Source organism: Bidens hawaiensis, unplaced genomic scaffold, assembly GCF_021521415.1.
Source record: "Bidens hawaiensis isolate Kalapana, Puna unplaced genomic scaffold, B.hawaiensis_p1.1 tig00011861_1, whole genome shotgun sequence".
In the NCBI taxonomy this organism is placed as follows: Eukaryota; Viridiplantae; Streptophyta; class Magnoliopsida; order Asterales; family Asteraceae; genus Bidens; species Bidens hawaiensis.
Window position 1 is genome coordinate 122,303 of NW_027491946.1, and position 5,624 is coordinate 127,926.

Genomic DNA, 5,624 nt, shown 5'->3' on the forward strand with positions numbered 1-5,624 from the left:
ATCATATATTTAGTTTACACGTAAAAGTAAATTTACACCTAAGTTGGATATGCATTAGTTTTAATAACTTAAATTAAAGTTTATTAATTGATAATATAATTAATATTAGCAATGTGACCAATGGTGCTTATAATTTTTACTTTCATTATCAAATGCAATCCAGGCTAGTGGAAAATGTAATCCTGTGTGCCGTTAATGGATACAATATATTGATTTATATCTCAAACAAACTGTTATAAATTTTTATAAAATAATATAAATAAAAATTGTGGGTTACACGAAATTACCTTTTTCTTTGTCTATAAATTGATTTATATCTCAACCAAGATGTTATAAATTTTTATAAAATAACACAAATAAAAATTGTGGACAACTTAAATGAAAACAATAATAAATAATTTGTCATGTAGTTAGCACGTTCATTTTGCACAAACAAAAATAAATGACAAATAACATTAGCGAGCGTGATAATTTTTTTCTCATTTGAATGACGTTATTTGGTGGCACCAGTTTCTCTCCCAAAGAACAATAATGTTCTTCCCATTTTAATGACATATACTTGTTAGATTCAAATCTGTAACCCCAGAAAAAAAAACCTCATGGCAAAACCCCTAACCACCCGCTCATACTTTGTGGGCCTCCCGCATTAAATAAAAATAAAAATCCGTCTCACATGGATTATATTTAGTACAAGAAGTATGCTTGTAGCCACACCCTATTATTGTTTTTGATACCAAGGATGACAAGAACATGAATATGAAACATTGAAACTTGGTGGGGGTGGCTCACTCGTACCTTAGATATGTTTTGTCCACACCATGCGACTATTTTATTATTACAAAAATATTAGAAAAGGTATCATTAAATTGGTAGGTATATTTATGGTAATATACAAAACAGGCCCCTCCCGATCTAATATAGTAAATGACAGATTGCACCCTAGACTAGTTGGCTTTCCAGAAACCAATGTTTTAAAACCCGACAATTGAACCTCTTATTGGGTTGAGTTAAAAAAATTGTTCAACCATATTGACTAGTCAACCTTATAATTTCATAAATATAAAACTACAATTCAAAATAGAATACAAAAGTACATGATTCGATAGTATAGAAAAGAGCGTTAGGTTAAAATTGATCAATTAGATGGGATAGGAAAGATCACTAAGTTAAAGCTTTTATCGAAAATAAATATTGATCGCTAAAAGTCTTTTGTCTAAAGTTTAAACAACAAAATTTACCTTGGGCTGGGAATGGTATGAAGGTATAAACCAGTATTACAGGTAATACTAACGGTTAAAATTACAAAGCTTTCACATAATTAGATTTTTTAGCCGCTTGTACTACCTATAATATTGGTTTATACATTCGTACCGTTTCAACTTTCAAGCCCAATGTAAACTTTGTGGTTTAAATTTTAGACAAAAGACTTTTAGTGGCCAATACTTATTTTCTATTAAAAGCTCAAAAGCTTTAACCTAACAACTTTTTCTATACCATTGAATCGATCAATTTTAACCTAGCGACCACTTACTCGACATCCAGTTTAACCAATGTTACCGACATGTATAAACCGGTTTTTTACTAAACAACACTCAACAAAGGGTACACCAGAAAAACTACCATATGAAAAGAAGAAAAGAACCTATTAAATATTTAATTTATGAAAACAAATAAAATAAAAATAATAATTAAAATAAAAACAAAGAGTGGGACCCACCCAACTCCAATCCATTCATTCCATCCTATGGTTAAACTACAACTTGTTTCACCCATTACACCATTCTCAACTTTCCACTCTTTCACGTCCTTACACTCTCCACACCATAACTCAAGATGACCACTGGCTCACGGCGGCCATGGCCGACGACGACGTCGTTGCAGCACTCCTGGTTAAACTCCGGCTACCCACCCTACCACCACAAAAGTGGACACTTCATCAACGCCGGTCCAGACCACAACCACCACTAGTACCACCTACATCTAATAAGTCGGATACACCCAGAGCTAGTCCTACCACTCCGTTATCTTGGAGTGGTCACTACTAAGGTATGTAATCCGTCTTTTTATATTTTAAATACGTGACGGGATATTGTAAGTAACAGAGTAACCTTGCTGCTATAATCTATTTTTAGACTAGTGATTATGGATGATGGTGTTCTCATTTAGACCATACATAATTAACACATTTCCAGGGGCGTAGGCAGCTTTAGGGGAACGGGTTCGGCCGAACTCGTACAAAATTTTGTTTTAGTGTTATATATTTGTGTATTTTGCATCGAACCAGTAGAAACCCCAAATCTAATTAAACAATCGGTCGCCCGTACTTCGAAATTTTCTGAATCCACAAAACCACGAAATTACCATTCTACCCTCTTGTGTTTACCAACAAAGATCTCGCCGGGTTTTGTTGACCGATTTGTTAATTTATTTTTATACAACAAGATTCTGAAAACTGCTTATTTGTTTTTCGAAAAGCTAAAACTGATTGGTAACACATTATGTGTAAAAATTGAGTTTTTTCAAACTGTTTTTGCTTTTCAGTAAATAAATAAGCAAATAAACAGTTTTATAAAGTTCATCCAAACACCCATTTAATAATCTATAAAATTTTGATTTTTGATTATTATTTGGGGTGACTTCTATTGAACGCATGGAGTCAAGAAGTTTGATAGACTTTCTACGTTTTCTTGCCACCATTTCCTGTGGCCCACCCCCAACCAAAACTAGCCACCCTCATAAAGGGTATTTATGTCATTTCGTTGGCATAATAAACCGGTGACACGTATACAAATCACACAGAGAACAACATGTCCTAATCATATCCGTCTACCTGTGGATGCTACTCAAAACACATTAGTAAATATTATAAATTTTAAAGGGTATTTTTGTCATTTCGGTGCCGTGTTTTCGTGACAAGTGATGTGTCTATGTTTGAGTTTGGTGTGAGTGTTGTGCACTTTGGGTGTGTCATGTGTGTTTCTAATTGTCCTTTTAGTCATGCTACTTTTGTGATGTTTTTAACTATTATTTGTCATCTAGTTTTTTTTTAAATTAAATACAAGTATTTAAATGTTATGATATGTATGATGTATCATTATTTTGCTATTAAAAGACAATTAAAAAGTGGATTGGATTGGTTATAAATTATAATATGATAAATCTTAAATCTTTTTCAAGGTTCAAGAAAGTCAAAAGCTAAACCACTCTACAATGTTTTTATTGTTTAGAATGAATCTTTTATGTTACATCTCCTTATGTTATTTATATAAGTTATAAATAAAAATTAGCCTTTTAGAGTTTTGAACTTTTTTCTTTATCAGGATTTGTCCCACTGCTGCAAATATTGGTCAAAAAATGGAAGCAGTCCTTATTTTATATTTATTTTTGTTCATGACTAAAATTTCTTTTTTAGTGGACACAATCAACGATTGGTCACTATTAATTTTGGGTTCATGTTTATTTTTTGAAAGATTTTTATTTTGACTTTTGATTTTTGAGAATCTTTTTTCCTTTTTTGTTTATGGGAAAGCAAACATAAACCATTGATTTTTCTTCACTAGTAACTTAGCATTAATTTGACACTTATTATAAAAATGTGTAACTAATCTATGTTAAATATTATGAATTTTTAATGTCATTTTGGCTACAAAATAAGAAAAAACATTAGTCAGTTGAATATTGGAATCTTTGGAATCTTAAGTTCTAGGTGACTTTGGTTATAAGCAATTAACAGATCAAGGCAGGTTTAGTGTGTCACATGCCAATTAAATATGAGTTTGCATATGATATTATAAACTAATGGAAGTGTCACCTTTCTATATAATTAAACTATGTAAAAAGCATTTGTCTTTATGCATAGATGTTGGGTTCTTTACTTCTTGTAGCTTTATTGCTTTACTCAAATTATAATCAACATATGCATATTCAAATCTTGGTTTAGCATTTTTGTATGTTGTCATTGTATAACTTTCATGATTTGATGGAGTGTTTGGGTTGCAGATTATTATGCCACATGGTGAGACCACTCCAACCAAGAGGCCAAGAAAGAAGAAAGTAAGTGTTTTTTTTAACATGTTTATTTAAGTAGTTACTTAATCAAAATTATTATAACTTATTTATTAACTAATGACATAATTCTAGACTTTGGCTTCACTTAAAGAAGAGGAGAGACTATTAATGGAGAAGCAAAATGATTTAAAAAAAGGTATATTAAGTCAAGATTGTCATTCTTAACGGTCACATATATGTACCGTTATTTTTACATTGATTTTGTTTTTTTTTACTTTTATCTTTTAACGCAGAAAATTGCGGTCCTACAAGCCAATTGTGGAAAACAAAGGAAGGAAAATGCAAGACTGAAGAGGATTAAGGTAAAACATATTTAATAATGTCTACATAACTTATACATATTAAGACTAAAAGCAATAACGTACTCTACTTTTATACTCTAGATGGATATACAAGTAGAGGCACAAGGCGATTTTGAAGTGTTACATGAGCGAAAAGACAAAATGGTCCTTCCTGATCTAAATGTTCCGTTTGGGGAGGATATGATTGTGAGTTACTAAGAATGTAGAATAAAGCTCGTGTATTTACAGATAGAAATAGACAAAATAAGTTCTAACATCGGATTGGATTTGAGCCGGAAACGCTTCCGAATTGGTTTGGAAAGTTGTTGATTTAATATAAATCTATGAAGATAACTAAGGATTATAGTGCAGAATTTTATAAACTTTTTAGGTGTAGTTGGTCATTGCTGTTTATGTACATTTTGTTGGGATATAATTTACTTTTCTTTTATGTAACTTCCACAATTCATGAAATATGGTTAACACGACCAGTTTTAATACAAGAATATATGAATTTGGTTTAGGTTTAAATAAAATCAGGCCAAATTGTACTCGGGTTAAAATGAGTCATTAAAAAAAAGATTCAAATACGTTCAACCACTCATTTTCTATGACGGTTAGTGGCTACAGGCGGAGGTGGCGGCCGTGATAACTACACCGAGGCGGTGACATAGACGGTGGTAATGCGGGTGATGGTGGCGGATAACTGAGGAGCATAATCATAAAGTTAAACATAAAGGTCAACAACCACCTTATCTAGGTATATAATTATCAAACCGGTACTTATTATTATCGTTTTATTGTAGCTAATACAAATCATCTCTTTCTCTTCAAGAAGTTGTTTTAAGTCTTTCATTCTCGTTAGACAATATTTGACGCAATTCTTCTTCTTCTTTATAACCTTGATCATCTTTAATTTTCTTTACCATTTAATATCGCTCATAAAAACTCATCCCCGTTTTGAATTTTCTTATTATCCACTTAGCGTGACTTTGATCATAAGTTGTATTTTCTTATTATCCACATCATGACATATAATAAGAATTAGCAAACACTTAACATCTTTGGCGCATCGCCCTGGTAAAAACCTAGTTACTAATTATAAACTGCTTTTAGCATATTAGTAGCCCGAAAGGCACAAAGGTAGCCCAAAAGACACAATGGGTGCCCAAAAGGCACAAAGATAGCTCAAAATGCACAAAGATAGCCCGAAATACACAAAGGTAGCCTGAAAGGCACAAAGATAGCACAAAACACACAAACATAGCCCAAAAG

At 32.0% G+C, this 5,624-nt stretch overlaps 1 long non-coding RNA gene across 1 annotated transcript; it reads left to right on the forward strand.

Moving 5' to 3' along the window:
• The first annotated feature begins 1,714 nt into the window (after positions 1-1,714).
• LOC143539329 (uncharacterized) lies at positions 1,715-4,766 on the forward strand. The gene is made up of 4 exons (XR_013136414.1): positions 1,715-2,034; positions 3,986-4,053; positions 4,141-4,370; positions 4,452-4,766. It is a non-coding gene; the product is annotated as an uncharacterized LOC143539329 (long non-coding RNA).
• The last annotated feature ends 858 nt before the right edge of the window (positions 4,767-5,624 follow it).